Here is a 14,971-nt window from a genome sequence, read left to right as displayed (position 1 = left end):
CGGGTTAACGGTGGCCGAGATTAGCTGCTCACCGACACACACACGGACGGACACACGGACGGACACACGGACGGACGGACGGAGTGCAAAACATACTCTCCCCCCATGCCTTCGGCCTGGTGGAGACAATAACAATAGGCCTATAGCCTACAATAGCACAGACTGAGGGGGTCCGGGGAACCCATGCAGTACCTACCTGTCAGTTGCTGCAGGTGTCCGGGGACCCCCCAGTAGGCCTACCTACCTGTCAGTTGCTGGTGTGCGGGGACCCCCGTTAGGCTACTGGCTGGGGGTCCCAGAGATAGAAATGCCACTAAATGGGGGTCCGCAGTCTAATGCATGTCAAACTAGCCCTAACCATAACCTCACAAAAACAAGCAAGCAAGATGGTGCACTCCATTGTTGTTGACATCATCAGCTAGCAACCCAATGCTAATGTGAGTAGCACCTCGATCAAAAGCACTAAAAAAGACCATTGCGCCGTGAATCTACGCCAATGGCGTTGGGCCAGACTAACGCCAATGACGCAAATTCACGCTAATGGCGGGCCTGAGTTAAAATACTGACTAGATATTAGATACAGTAATAGTGATCAAATCAGATTTTAAACTGGACTATATCATTCATTTCACTTCATATTTTATACAAAACCGTAATTCAAAACACACTTTAAGTACCGTGCTGAGGATAGTTTGTTAATGTAATCCAACACATTAATTATTACTTGATGCAAGTAGATCATAATTGTGAAAGCAACTTTTCTAACCGTATTCACTCTCAACAGCAAAGATATATTTTGAGGTAGACTTACCTTTCTCAGGTAACAGTTGACATATACCGTATTACTCTATTGGTATATGTACATTGAAACACTGAATACACTTGGAATAATTCTATACAGTGTTACAGCAGGAATATTGATCTTAAAGTGTATACTGTATATGTGTACTTTTCATGCTAATTTTAAGAATGTCGAAATATATTTTCCACAATTTTGCACATTCCATTTGTAGCTCATTCTTTACTAGCTAATGTTAAACACGTTTTACGTCCTGCAATATCCTCTGAGAGATAACAATAATTTGGAATGAGACAACAAAGTATAAAGGTATAATAATTACTAGAAATGTTTAGGCCTACTGCTGTATTTAAATTATGAGTTTATTGTTTTCAGGACAATAACAACTTTTACTTATTCAGAATTTACCATGTCAATCTTGAGCTGTCAAAACAAATGGAATATGGTACAATAATGGTACATTTAGTTAAATATATTATACTGTGCGGTTTTATTATACAGTATGTAACAATGCAATCATTTTATAAGCTATCTTGATACTTCAAAGTGTTGTGTGATGAGTGAACAATTAATTTCACTTTAAAACAGGACCTAGGTGACCAAATACTTCTGGGTTAAAAAAAAAAGAAAAGCTGTATATGCATATGAACATTTTGACTGTAACCGCCACTGTAGCCATTTATAGAAAGGTTGTTGTTAATTTGATCAACTGATTTATTTTAAATAAATATATATTTTTAATCGTGGTTAGTGGTTACCACCACAGTCTTTTGATGAGGACAGGAGAAAAATTGGTGGCCGTGACCCATAATGTAATCTGAATTTAAAAGTAGACCAAAATGATTCTTTCAATGTATTTTTAAAATTTTAAAAATACATAAAAATAGGTTGACTTGGGGTCTCAAGGGCTCTAATTCTCCTTTTTTTATCAGCTTGCAGAGCTGATAAAAAGCTCTAGTAGCGAAATTTTCATGATTGGCTAGCCTATAAGCCAATGGGAGACTAGCCCTATACGACCAATGGGATAGATGGCTAATTTCACCCTTCTGCTGGGCTCTCCTCTTCCCCACTCCCCCCCCACCGTACCATAACTAGAGACTGTCTCCTCTTCCCCACTCCCCCCCCAACCGTACCATAACTAGAGAATGTCTCCTCTTCCCCACTCCCCCCCACCGTACCATAACTAGAGACTGTCTCCTCTTCCCCACTCCCCCCCACCGTACCATAACTAGAGACTGTCTCCTCTTCCCCACTCCCCCCCCACCGTACCATAACTAGAGACTGTCTCCTCTTCCCCACTCCCCCCCCACCGTACCATAACTAGAGACTGTCTCCTCTTCCCCACTCCCCCCCCCCACCGTACCATAACTAGAGACTGTCTCCTCTTCCCCACTCCCCCCCACCGTACCATAACTAGAGACTGTCTCCTCTTCCCCACTCCCCCCCCCACCGTACCATAACTAGAGACTGTGTCCTCTTCCCCACTCTCCCCCACCGTACCATAACTAGAGACTGACTCCTCTTCCCCACTCCCCCCCACCGTACCATAACTAGAGACTGTCTCCTCTTCCCCACTCCCCCCCCCCCCCCACCGTACCATAACTAGAGACTGCAAATGCAACTACAGAAAGCCCCACTACGGTACAATATGCAAGAAATCTACCCCAAATCTCTTCACCGAAAATAGCACAATGTTTATCCCAGAATATTATACCAGATTTCATACGGTTAAACTGACAGATTTTAGTATGAATTTTGACATAATGATCTTTTCCTATAAAGAGAACAGCTCTCATCATAGCCAAGAATGAACTTGTCTCTAGCCCCTTGAAAGTCCTCCGACTAGCAGTAACCCTGCTAGCTGATCAATAATCCTGTCTGTTATTAATAACTACTGAATCTGATTGTACATTTACTTTGGTAGAATGTTTGTGATGGCTGCACTTTCACAACGGCACTAATCAATGTAAAATGAATCTGTTACCAGCCTAGCTGAATCTGCTAGAAGAAATGTTACAAACTGAGAAAGGAGTTCATGCTGTACACTTTATACCTGATGTATGTATCTCTTTTGAGAGTGCATCAATCTTTTTTGTATTTTGTATCTGGAAACCTGGAAGCTGATATGGAAAATAAAGTATGTTACTTTGTGTATTTGTTTTATTGTATTGACAAATGTCAGATTCAGTGTATAGCATATTTTCTGTGCTGGCATTTTACGTCCCTTCAATTAACTAATTATATTTATTCAAAACCACAAGTCAAAATTCAAATATAAAAATGTGTATATCCCATTGCATTTAGAAAGGCGATAAAAGCAAAAAATACCATACATACATACCATATACTATATGGTATGTTGTCTTTCATGGTTTAAAAAAGTGTGCCCTGGGACAAAAAAGTTGGGAAACACTGCCATATAGTATGCTGTTTTTCATGGCTTTTCGTTACATTTGTGTCTTTTTTAACCAAACAAAAGAAAAACATTTGAGAGAGAAAAAATCTAAACAGAACAAAAAACTATTTTTAATTCAAACAAATTAAAAACGCAATCAAAAAATATATTTGCAAGCAAAAAAAATAAGATTTGAAAGAAAATTACAATTACAGAGTTACCATTTGGGGGTCCCTGAACCTTGAGACCCCCAAAGATGCCCCCAGTGGGGCGACACAATCACAACGAGCCGTCCAAAACGGTTGAGAAATGACAGAGTTACCATTTGGGGGTCCCTGAGGGGTCCCGGGGGGTCCCCGAACCTCCAAAACCTTGAAAACGCCACCAGGGGGGGGGGGGGGGGGGGGGGGGGGGGGGGGGTGACACAATTCCAACAAGCCCACCGCCGTCCAAAAACGGTTGAGAAATGACAGAGTTACCATTTGGGTGTCCCTGGGAGGTCCCAGGGGGGTACCTCGGGGTCCCTGAACCTTGAGCCCCCTAAAGACGCCCCCAGGGGGGCGACACGATTCCAACGAGACCACCCCCGTCCAAAACAGTTGAGAAATGACAGTTACCATTTGGGGGGTCCCTGGGTGGTCCTGGGGGGTCCCTGGGGGTCCCTGAACCTTGAGCCCCTAAAGACGCCACCAGGGGGGTCCCGGGGGGATTCCAACGAGCCCACCCCCGTCCAAAACGGTTGAGAAATGACAGAGTTACCATTTGGGGGGTCCGGGGGGTCCCTCGGGGTCCCTGAACCTTGAGCCCCCTAAAGACGCCCCCAGGGGGGCGACACGATTCCAACGAGCCCACCCCCGTCCAAAACAGTTGAGAAATGACAGTTACCATTTGGGGGTCCCTGGGTGGTCCCGGGGGGTCCCTGGGGGTCCCTGAACCTTGAGCCCCCTAAAGACGGGGGTCCAAATGACATCTTCCACCCTATTTTGTTTTGACGGTAGGCCTACATTTTTTTATAAAATATTAATTTAATCAATCAATCAAACCCATTCATTATAACACAGATATGCTAAGCTATTCATGTCAACATGCTCTCTGAGTCTCAATAATAAGTATAACTGCTGTTTATTGTAGCAGAAGAGGCAATTAATTGAACACAGTTTGGCACAATTTTAACAAATATGAATCTACTGTGCTGACTGACTACAGCACATAGGCTATAGTTCTAATGCCCATTAGAGCTATGGACCACCGCCCCCCCCCCCTTTCCCCTCACGTATCTTTTCCCTTTTTGCTTCCTATATGATGAATTCCTGTTCTGTTCTTTAAACTACATAGAAGTGTCTATTTGTATGTCTCTAAATGTTTTGATGAATTGAACAATGTGGACCCTGTTGTAAACAAGTGTAATGCTTAATTGGGTCGTCCACTCACAGTTAAGTCTTTGTATTGAGTTTGTGCTTGAAATGTACTGTAATTCTACAAACTGTTAATAAATATTTCAATCAATCAATCAAACCAGAGCTAGACTACACCATGATATATTATTAGGAGTACAATAACTTTGCATTGTGAATAAAAAGGTATAGCCACAGTGGGGTTGCAGTGTAATGCTGAAGGTTTAATCACAGGGCTGTCTGCTTTATGTACTATGATTAAACGTGCATTCTGGTATTGTGAATCAATGATTGAGAAAAACATCAGAGGGGTTTGAACCCGTGAAGTTCTATAAAGTTTAATTCAAAGTCGGGTGTCTAAACCGCTAGACCACTGAGGACGCTGCCAGGAAGGGGACTCATGTCTGTATTGACTATTTATAAGCCGTGACGTAACTCGCTTCCGGGTCTTACTCAAGGAAGCTCCACGTCCTCGCGGGCGTGGCCTCACGTCATACCCGGAAGGAAGTGCCGCCCCCCCTCAAATCAAGAAAGCTCCACGTCCTCGCGGGCGTGGCCTCACGTCATACCCGGAAGGAAGTGCCGCCCCCCCTCAAATCAAGAAAGCTCCACGTCCTCGCGGGCGTGGCCTCACGTCATACCCGGAAGGAAGTGCCGCCCCCCCTCAAATACGGAAGAGACGCGTGGAGGGGGTTTTGCTCAGTGTTGTTTTGCCACGTCACCATGTCGGTCGTCGTCGTGTCCGCCGCAAGCAGGTACGTTCAATGTTATTTAATACTTAACGTTGTTGTTGTTCAAACATCTGTGATCACTTTGTTAACTTGTTGTGATGTTTATATATTATGTTCGTGCCGCTCAGTAAAACCGTGTTCCAGTAGCCTAATGGTTACTCTCGGCGCCTAGTAGACAACAGGGCCCGGGTTCGAGTCCCCATCGAGGACTGAGAGTTAGCTTCATTCTTACCAAACTAGCACAATTGTTTTAGCTTTTCTCGTCGAGGTCCATTATTCATTCAGTATTTGAGCCTAAAAATGGTGGTCCCGTGGCTCAGATACGGAATGAATAAAGGACCTCGACTTGATGCAAACAAACAGTGTTGTGTTTGTTAAGAAGAAAATAAACTCGGTCATCGACTGGGAAGTGAACCCGGGCCCGGATGTTCACATACCATCGGCTTAACCATTCGACTACTGGATCATGGTTTTATAAAGTAGTACTAGTAACATATATGAACACAACACAGTAGGAACAGAGCATTCTGGGATGCACGCTAGTTCGTTAGCTAGCTAGCGTGCTGCCGTCGTGAACGTGCACAATGATAGTCAACGGACCAGCGCGTTCATGTGTTTGGGGCCAGGCTGCAATACCTTCATTCGGCCACTATGTCCATTTCGCCTCAGGGTTTCCTCTGGGTGCCTTCTCTATTCATAATATACTCTATGCTCACAATGGTGGTCCGTGGCTGAATAAATAATCGACTAGAGGTGAACAGAGTAGTGTTTAGATGGTTCTGTTATGACTGCATGCTGTAGTGTTTAGATGGTTCTGTTATGACTGAATGTTGTAGTATTTAGATGGTTCTGTTATGACTTCCCCTCTGCATGTTGTAGTGTTTAGATGGTTCTGTTATGACTTCTCCTCTGCATGCTGTAGTGTTTAGATGGTTCTGTTATGACTGCATGTCGTAGTATTACTATTTAGATGGTTCTGTTATGACTTCCCCTCTGCATGTTGTAGTATTTAGATGGTTCTGTTATGACTTCTCCTCGGCATGCTGTAGTATTTAGATGGTTCTGTTATGACTTCTCCTCTGCATGCTGTAGTATTTAGATGGTTCTGTTATGACTGCATGCTGTAGTGTTTAGATGGTTCTGTTATGACTGAATGTTGTAGTATTTAGATGGTTCTGTTATGACTTCCCCTCTGCATGTTGTAGTGTTTAGATGGTTCTGTTATGACTTCTCCTCTGCATGCTGTAGTGTTTAGATGGTTCTGTTATGACTTCTCCTCTGCATGCTGTAGTATTTAGATGGTTCTGTTATGACTTCCCCTCTGCATGCTGTAGTGTTTAGATGGTTCTGTTATGACTTCTCCTCTGCATGCTGTAGTATTTAGACGGTTCTGTTATGACTTCTCCTCTGCATGCTGTAGTGTTTAGATGGTTCTGTTATGACTTCTCCTCTGCATGCTGTAGTGTTTAGATGGTTCTGTTATGACTTCTCCTCTGCATGTTGTAGTGTTTAGAATGGGGGTGGGCAACTTTGACGATAGAGACTATATTTCCACAGTCCACTATATTTCCACTCTCACTCCAGAGGGCCACGTTGCATATTACTGTTGTAGCAAAAATAGCCGATGTACAAGCTCAAAACGCGTCGCAGTGCAACGCGTTTGGGGCTTATTGATCAGCTATTTTTTCCCCAAGACGGTGGATTGTGGCCCATGCCTTCCTGCTGTTATTTGTCATGTTGGTGTTCTCTATATCTTTTCGTCCTGGGCATGACGTTAAACTGTTCCGTTCGAGAGGACCGGCGACCCTCGAATGTAAACAGCCACGAAAGGAAACTATGCGTGTGTGAGGTGTTCTCTATCATTTCATTCCAGTACTACTACTTTGGGTAGTGGCTGGACGTTTGTGTAGATATTGAAAAGGAGGGGGCGAGCAGGCTACCTTGTGGTAGGCCGTTCTTTTGGGCTTTCCATTTACTCCTCTGGTCATTTAACTGGACATAGAAGCGCCTGTTGTTGAGGAGGCTTTTCCTGACCATTGTGCGGTGTTGGACAGTGTCGTAGGCAGCAGAGAGATCTCTGAATGCTGCTCCAGTTATTTGTTTTCCCTCAAACCCATCCTCAATGTGTTGGTTGAGGTTGAGCTCTGTCCAGCACAGGAGCGGCCAGGACGGAAACCACCTTGGTCTTTAGTCAGCTTGGTGTCTATGAGTGGCAAGAGGCGTTGGAGTAGCAGCCTCTCTTCTAGGTGATGCAGAGGAGGGAAATGGGTCGGTAGCTCTTTGTGGATAATGGGTCTTTGCCAGGTTTAAGGATTGCAACCACTTTGGCCTTTTCCCAGACAGAAGGGATGGTTTTCTGTGCTATGCATGTGTTCAGCATCCCCACAAGCCAGGTCTTTGCGTTGGGTCCCAGGTGCTGTAACATTTCTGCCAGTAGGTCATCAATCCCTGCTGCTTTTCCGGGTTTCAACTTTCCCATTGCAGTTTCAAGTTCTTCTAGGTCGAAGGGTTTGGTTTGAGGGCTGGCTGATTGTGCTTGGTCTGATACCACTGCGCAATGGTATTCTCCTGTGGGTCGGTGGCGGTCTTGGTCACAACTGGTGGCCAACAGTTGTAACCAACACCGCCACCGACTCACATAGAATACCATCGCACAGTGGTATCAGACCAACCACAATCAGCCAGCCCTCAAACCAAACCCTTCGACTTAGAAGAACGTGAAACTGCAATGGGAAAGTTGAAACCCGGAAAAGCAGCAGGGATTGATGGCATACTGGCAGAAATGATACAGCACCTGGGACCTAACGCAAGGACCTGGCTTGTGGGGATGCTGAACACATGCATAGCACAGAAAACCATCCCTTCTGTTTGGAAAAAGGCCGAAGTGGTTGCAATCCCTAAACCTGGCAAAGACCCATTATCCCCGAAGAGCTACCGACCCATTTCCCTCCTGCATCACCTACAAGCTCTATGAGAGGCACTAACATTTCTGAACAGACTATATTTACATCAATATGTCTGGGTCCCCACCTACTCACTCAGGGTTGACGTGTCACACCTGCAGTGATGGGAGGGGTACCAAAATGTGGTGTTTTGATTGGTTGATGGGGGCACTCCCTTAGTATAAAAGTGTATGTTTTGTGTACACATGACCTGATGAAGATCAAATAGATCGAAATGTTGTCAGTATTTCAATACAGAACGTTTTTTTTATACCTGTGAAGTGCGGGCTCCATCCAATACCTACACCAGTTGTGATGCAACAGAGTTTGCTGTGACCGTTGTGAATTATGGGTGGTGTGGTTTTTGCCAAGACGGTGGATTGTGGCTCATGCCTTCCTGCTGTTATTTGTCATGTTGGTGTTCTCTATATCTTTTCGTCCTGGGCATGACGTTAAACTGTTCCGTTCGAGAGTACCAGCGACCCTCGAATGTAAACAGCCACGAAAGGAAATTATGTGTGTGTGAGGTGTTCTCTATGGGTTGGGTTTCAGGTGGTTGTATTGTAGTAGCTTGACATTTCTTGGAGGGCACTTTCAAGGACAGACTCAATCTTCTGGAAGTCTGCTTGTTGGGTCGTAATGCAGAGGTTGTCGGCGTAGATGAAATGCTGGCATTAGGCATTGGGTAGTGGCTGGTCGTTTGTGTAGATATTGAAAAGGAGGGGGGCGAGCACGCTACCTTGTGGGAGGCCGTTCTTTTGGGCTTTCCATTTACTCCTCTGGTCATTTAACTGGACATAGAAGCGCCTGTTGTTGAGGAGGCTTTTCCTGACCATTGTGCGGTGTTGGACAGTGTCGTAGGCAGCAGAGAGATCTCTGAATGCTGCTCCAGTTATTTGTTTCCCCTCAAACCCATCCTCAATGTGTTGGGTGAGGTTGAGCTCTGTCCAGCACAGGAGCGGCTGGGACGGAAACCAGCTTGGTCTTTAGTCAGCTTGGTATCTATGAGTGGCAACGAGGCGTTGGAGTAGCAGCTTCTCATATAGCCTTGTAGGTGATGCAGAGGGAAATGGGTCGGTAGCTCTTTGTGGATAATGGGTCTTTGCCAGGTTTAAGGATTGCAACCACTTTGGCCTTTTCCCAGACAGAAGGGATGGTTTTCTGTGCTATGCATGTGTTCAGCATCCCCACAAGCCAGGTCTTTGCGTTGGGTCCCAGGTGCTGTAACATTTCTGCCAGTAGGTCATCAATCCCTGCTGCTTTTCCGGGTTTCAACTTTCCCATTGCAGTTTCAAGTTCTTCTAGGTCGAAGGGTTTGGTTTGAGGGCTGGCTGATTGTGCTTGGTCTGATACCACTGCGCAATGGTATTCTCCTGTGGGTCGGTGGCGGTCTTGGTCACAACTGGTGGCCAACAGTTGTAACCAACACCGCCACCGACTCACATAGAATACCATCGCACAGTGGTATCAGACCAACCACAATCAGCCAGCCCTCAAACCAAACCCTTCGACTTAGAAGAACGTGAAACTGCAATGGGAAAGTTGAAACCCGGAAAAGCAGCAGGGATTGATGGCATACTGGCAGAAATGATACAGCACCTGGGACCTAACGCAAGGACCTGGCTTGTGGGGATGCTGAACACATGCATAGCACAGAAAACCATCCCTTCTGTTTGGAAAAAGGCCGAAGTGGTTGCAATCCCTAAACCTGGCAAAGACCCATTATCCCCGAAGAGCTACCGACCCATTTCCCTCCTGCATCACCTACAAGCTCTATGAGAGGCACTAACATTTCTGAACAGACTATATTTACATCAATATGTCTGGGTCCCCACCTACTCACTCAGGGTTGACGTGTCACACCTGCAGTGATGGGAGGGGTACCAAAATGTGGTGTTTTGATTGGTTGATGGGGGCACTCCCTTAGTATAAAAGTGTATGTTTTGTGTACACATGACCTGATGAAGATCAAATAGATCGAAATGTTGTCAGTATTTCAATACAGAACGTTTTTTTTATACCTGTGAAGTGCGGGCTCCATCCAATACCTACACCAGTTGTGATGCAACAGAGTTTGCTGTGACCGTTGTGAATTATGGGTGGTGTGGTTTTTGCCAAGACGGTGGATTGTGGCTCATGCCTTCCTGCTGTTATTTGTCATGTTGGTGTTCTCTATATCTTTTCGTCCTGGGCATGACGTTAAACTGTTCCGTTCGAGAGTACCAGCGACCCTCGAATGTAAACAGCCACGAAAGGAAATTATGTGTGTGTGAGGTGTTCTCTATGGGTTGGGTTTCAGGTGGTTGTATTGTAGTAGCTTGACATTTCTTGGAGGGCACTTTCAAGGACAGACTCAATCTTCTGGAAGTCTGCTTGTTGGGTCGTAATGCAGAGGTTGTCGGCGTAGATGAAATGCTGGCATTAGGCATTGGGTAGTGGCTGGTCGTTTGTGTAGATATTGAAAAGGAGGGGGGCGAGCACGCTACCTTGTGGGAGGCCGTTCTTTTGGGCTTTCCATTTACTCCTCTGGTCATTTAACTGGACATAGAAGCGCCTGTTGTTGAGGAGGCTTTTCCTGACCATTGTGCGGTGTTGGACAGTGTCGTAGGCAGCAGAGAGATCTCTGAATGCTGCTCCAGTTATTTGTTTCCCCTCAAACCCATCCTCAATGTGTTGGGTGAGGTTGAGCTCTGTCCAGCACAGGAGCGGCTGGGACGGAAACCAGCTTGGTCTTTAGTCAGCTTGGTATCTATGAGTGGCAACGAGGCGTTGGAGTAGCAGCTTCTCATATAGCCTTGTAGGTGATGCAGAGGGAAATGGGTCGGTAGCTCTTTGTGGATAATGGGTCTTTGCCAGGTTTAAGGATTGCAACCACTTTGGCCTTTTCCCAGACAGAAGGGATGGTTTTCTGTGCTATGCATGTGTTCAGCATCCCCACAAGCCAGGTCTTTGCGTTGGGTCCCAGGTGCTGTAACATTTCTGCCAGTAGGTCATCAATCCCTGCTGCTTTTCCGGGTTTCAACTTTCCCATTGCAGTTTCAAGTTCTTCTAGGTCGAAGGGTTTGGTTTGAGGGCTGGCTGATTGTGCTTGGTCTGATACCACTGCGCAATGGTATTCTCCTGTGGGTCGGTGGCGGTCTTGGTCACAACTGGTGGCCAACAGTTGTAACCAACACCGCCACCGACTCACATAGAATACCATCGCACAGTGGTATCAGACCAACCACAATCAGCCAGCCCTCAAACCAAACCCTTCGACTTAGAAGAACGTGAAACTGCAATGGGAAAGTTGAAACCCGGAAAAGCAGCAGGGATTGATGGCATACTGGCAGAAATGATACAGCACCTGGGACCTAACGCAAGGACCTGGCTTGTGGGGATGCTGAACACATGCATAGCACAGAAAACCATCCCTTCTGTTTGGAAAAAGGCCGAAGTGGTTGCAATCCCTAAACCTGGCAAAGACCCATTATCCCCGAAGAGCTACCGACCCATTTCCCTCCTGCATCACCTACAAGCTCTATGAGAGGCACTAACATTTCTGAACAGACTATATTTACATCAATATGTCTGGGTCCCCACCTACTCACTCAGGGTTGACGTGTCACACCTGCAGTGATGGGAGGGGTACCAAAATGTGGTGTTTTGATTGGTTGATGGGGGCACTCCCTTAGTATAAAAGTGTATGTTTTGTGTACACATGACCTGATGAAGATCAAATAGATCGAAATGTTGTCAGTATTTCAATACAGAACGTTTTTTTTATACCTGTGAAGTGCGGGCTCCATCCAATACCTACACCAGTTGTGATGCAACAGAGTTTGCTGTGACCGTTGTGAATTATGGGTGGTGTGGTTTTTGCCAAGACGGTGGATTGTGGCTCATGCCTTCCTGCTGTTATTTGTCATGTTGGTGTTCTCTATATCTTTTCGTCCTGGGCATGACGTTAAACTGTTCCGTTCGAGAGTACCAGCGACCCTCGAATGTAAACAGCCACGAAAGGAAATTATGTGTGTGTGAGGTGTTCTCTATGGGTTGGGTTTCAGGTGGTTGTATTGTAGTAGCTTGACATTTCTTGGAGGGCACTTTCAAGGACAGACTCAATCTTCTGGAAGTCTGCTTGTTGGGTCGTAATGCAGAGGTTGTCGGCGTAGATGAAATGCTGGCATTAGGCATTGGGTAGTGGCTGGTCGTTTGTGTAGATATTGAAAAGGAGGGGGGCGAGCACGCTACCTTGTGGGAGGCCGTTCTTTTGGGCTTTCCATTTACTCCTCTGGTCATTTAACTGGACATAGAAGCGCCTGTTGTTGAGGAGGCTTTTCCTGACCATTGTGCGGTGTTGGACAGTGTCGTAGGCAGCAGAGAGATCTCTGAATGCTGCTCCAGTTATTTGTTTCCCCTCAAACCCATCCTCAATGTGTTGGGTGAGGTTGAGCTCTGTCCAGCACAGGAGCGGCTGGGACGGAAACCAGCTTGGTCTTTAGTCAGCTTGGTATCTATGAGTGGCAACGAGGCGTTGGAGTAGCAGCTTCTCATATAGCCTTGTAGGTGATGCAGAGGGAAATGGGTCGGTAGCTCTTTGTGGATAATGGGTCTTTGCCAGGTTTAAGGATTGCAACCACTTTGGCCTTTTCCCAGACAGAAGGGATGGTTTTCTGTGCTATGCATGTGTTCAGCATCCCCACAAGCCAGGTCTTTGCGTTGGGTCCCAGGTGCTGTAACATTTCTGCCAGTAGGTCATCAATCCCTGCTGCTTTTCCGGGTTTCAACTTTCCCATTGCAGTTTCAAGTTCTTCTAGGTCGAAGGGTTTGGTTTGAGGGCTGGCTGATTGTGCTTGGTCTGATACCACTGCGCAATGGTATTCTCCTGTGGGTCGGTGGCGGTCTTGGTCACAACTGGTGGCCAACAGTTGTAACCAACACCGCCACCGACTCACATAGAATACCATCGCACAGTGGTATCAGACCAACCACAATCAGCCAGCCCTCAAACCAAACCCTTCGACTTAGAAGAACGTGAAACTGCAATGGGAAAGTTGAAACCCGGAAAAGCAGCAGGGATTGATGGCATACTGGCAGAAATGATACAGCACCTGGGACCTAACGCAAGGACCTGGCTTGTGGGGATGCTGAACACATGCATAGCACAGAAAACCATCCCTTCTGTTTGGAAAAAGGCCGAAGTGGTTGCAATCCCTAAACCTGGCAAAGACCCATTATCCCCGAAGAGCTACCGACCCATTTCCCTCCTGCATCACCTACAAGCTCTATGAGAGGCACTAACATTTCTGAACAGACTATATTTACATCAATATGTCTGGGTCCCCACCTACTCACTCAGGGTTGACGTGTCACACCTGCAGTGATGGGAGGGGTACCAAAATGTGGTGTTTTGATTGGTTGATGGGGGCACTCCCTTAGTATAAAAGTGTATGTTTTGTGTACACATGACCTGATGAAGATCAAATAGATCGAAATGTTGTCAGTATTTCAATACAGAACGTTTTTTTTATACCTGTGAAGTGCGGGCTCCATCCAATACCTACACCAGTTGTGATGCAACAGAGTTTGCTGTGACCGTTGTGAATTATGGGTGGTGTGGTTTTTGCCAAGACGGTGGATTGTGGCTCATGCCTTCCTGCTGTTATTTGTCATGTTGGTGTTCTCTATATCTTTTCGTCCTGGGCATGACGTTAAACTGTTCCGTTCGAGAGTACCAGCGACCCTCGAATGTAAACAGCCACGAAAGGAAATTATGTGTGTGTGAGGTGTTCTCTATGGGTTGGGTTTCAGGTGGTTGTATTGTAGTAGCTTGACATTTCTTGGAGGGCACTTTCAAGGACAGACTCAATCTTCTGGAAGTCTGCTTGTTGGGTCGTAATGCAGAGGTTGTCGGCGTAGATGAAATGCTGGCATTAGGCATTGGGTAGTGGCTGGTCGTTTGTGTAGATATTGAAAAGGAGGGGGGCGAGCACGCTACCTTGTGGGAGGCCGTTCTTTTGGGCTTTCCATTTACTCCTCTGGTCATTTAACTGGACATAGAAGCGCCTGTTGTTGAGGAGGCTTTTCCTGACCATTGTGCGGTGTTGGACAGTGTCGTAGGCAGCAGAGAGATCTCTGAATGCTGCTCCAGTTATTTGTTTCCCCTCAAACCCATCCTCAATGTGTTGGGTGAGGTTGAGCTCTGTCCAGCACAGGAGCGGCTGGGACGGAAACCAGCTTGGTCTTTAGTCAGCTTGGTATCTATGAGTGGCAACGAGGCGTTGGAGTAGCAGCTTCTCATATAGCCTTGTAGGTGATGCAGAGGGAAATGGGTCGGTAGCTCTTTGTGGATAATGGGTCTTTGCCAGGTTTAAGGATTGCAACCACTTTGGCCTTTTCCCAGACAGAAGGGATGGTTTTCTGTGCTATGCATGTGTTCAGCATCCCCACAAGCCAGGTCTTTGCGTTGGGTCCCAGGTGCTGTAACATTTCTGCCAGTAGGTCATCAATCCCTGCTGCTTTTCCGGGTTTCAACTTTCCCATTGCAGTTTCAAGTTCTTCTAGGTCGAAGGGTTTGGTTTGAGGGCTGGCTGATTGTGCTTGGTCTGATACCACTGCGCAATGGTATTCTCCTGTGGGTCGGTGGCGGTCTTGGTCACAACTGGTGGCCAACAGTTGTAACCAACACCGCCACCGACTCACATAGAATACCATCGCACAGTGGTATC

The sequence above is a fragment of the Protomyctophum parallelum genome (genome assembly GCF_964188405.1).
Source record: "Protomyctophum parallelum genome assembly, chromosome: 12".
NCBI lineage: Eukaryota > Metazoa > Chordata > Actinopteri > Myctophiformes > Myctophidae > Protomyctophum > Protomyctophum parallelum.
Note: the sequence above shows the minus strand (reverse complement) of the source record.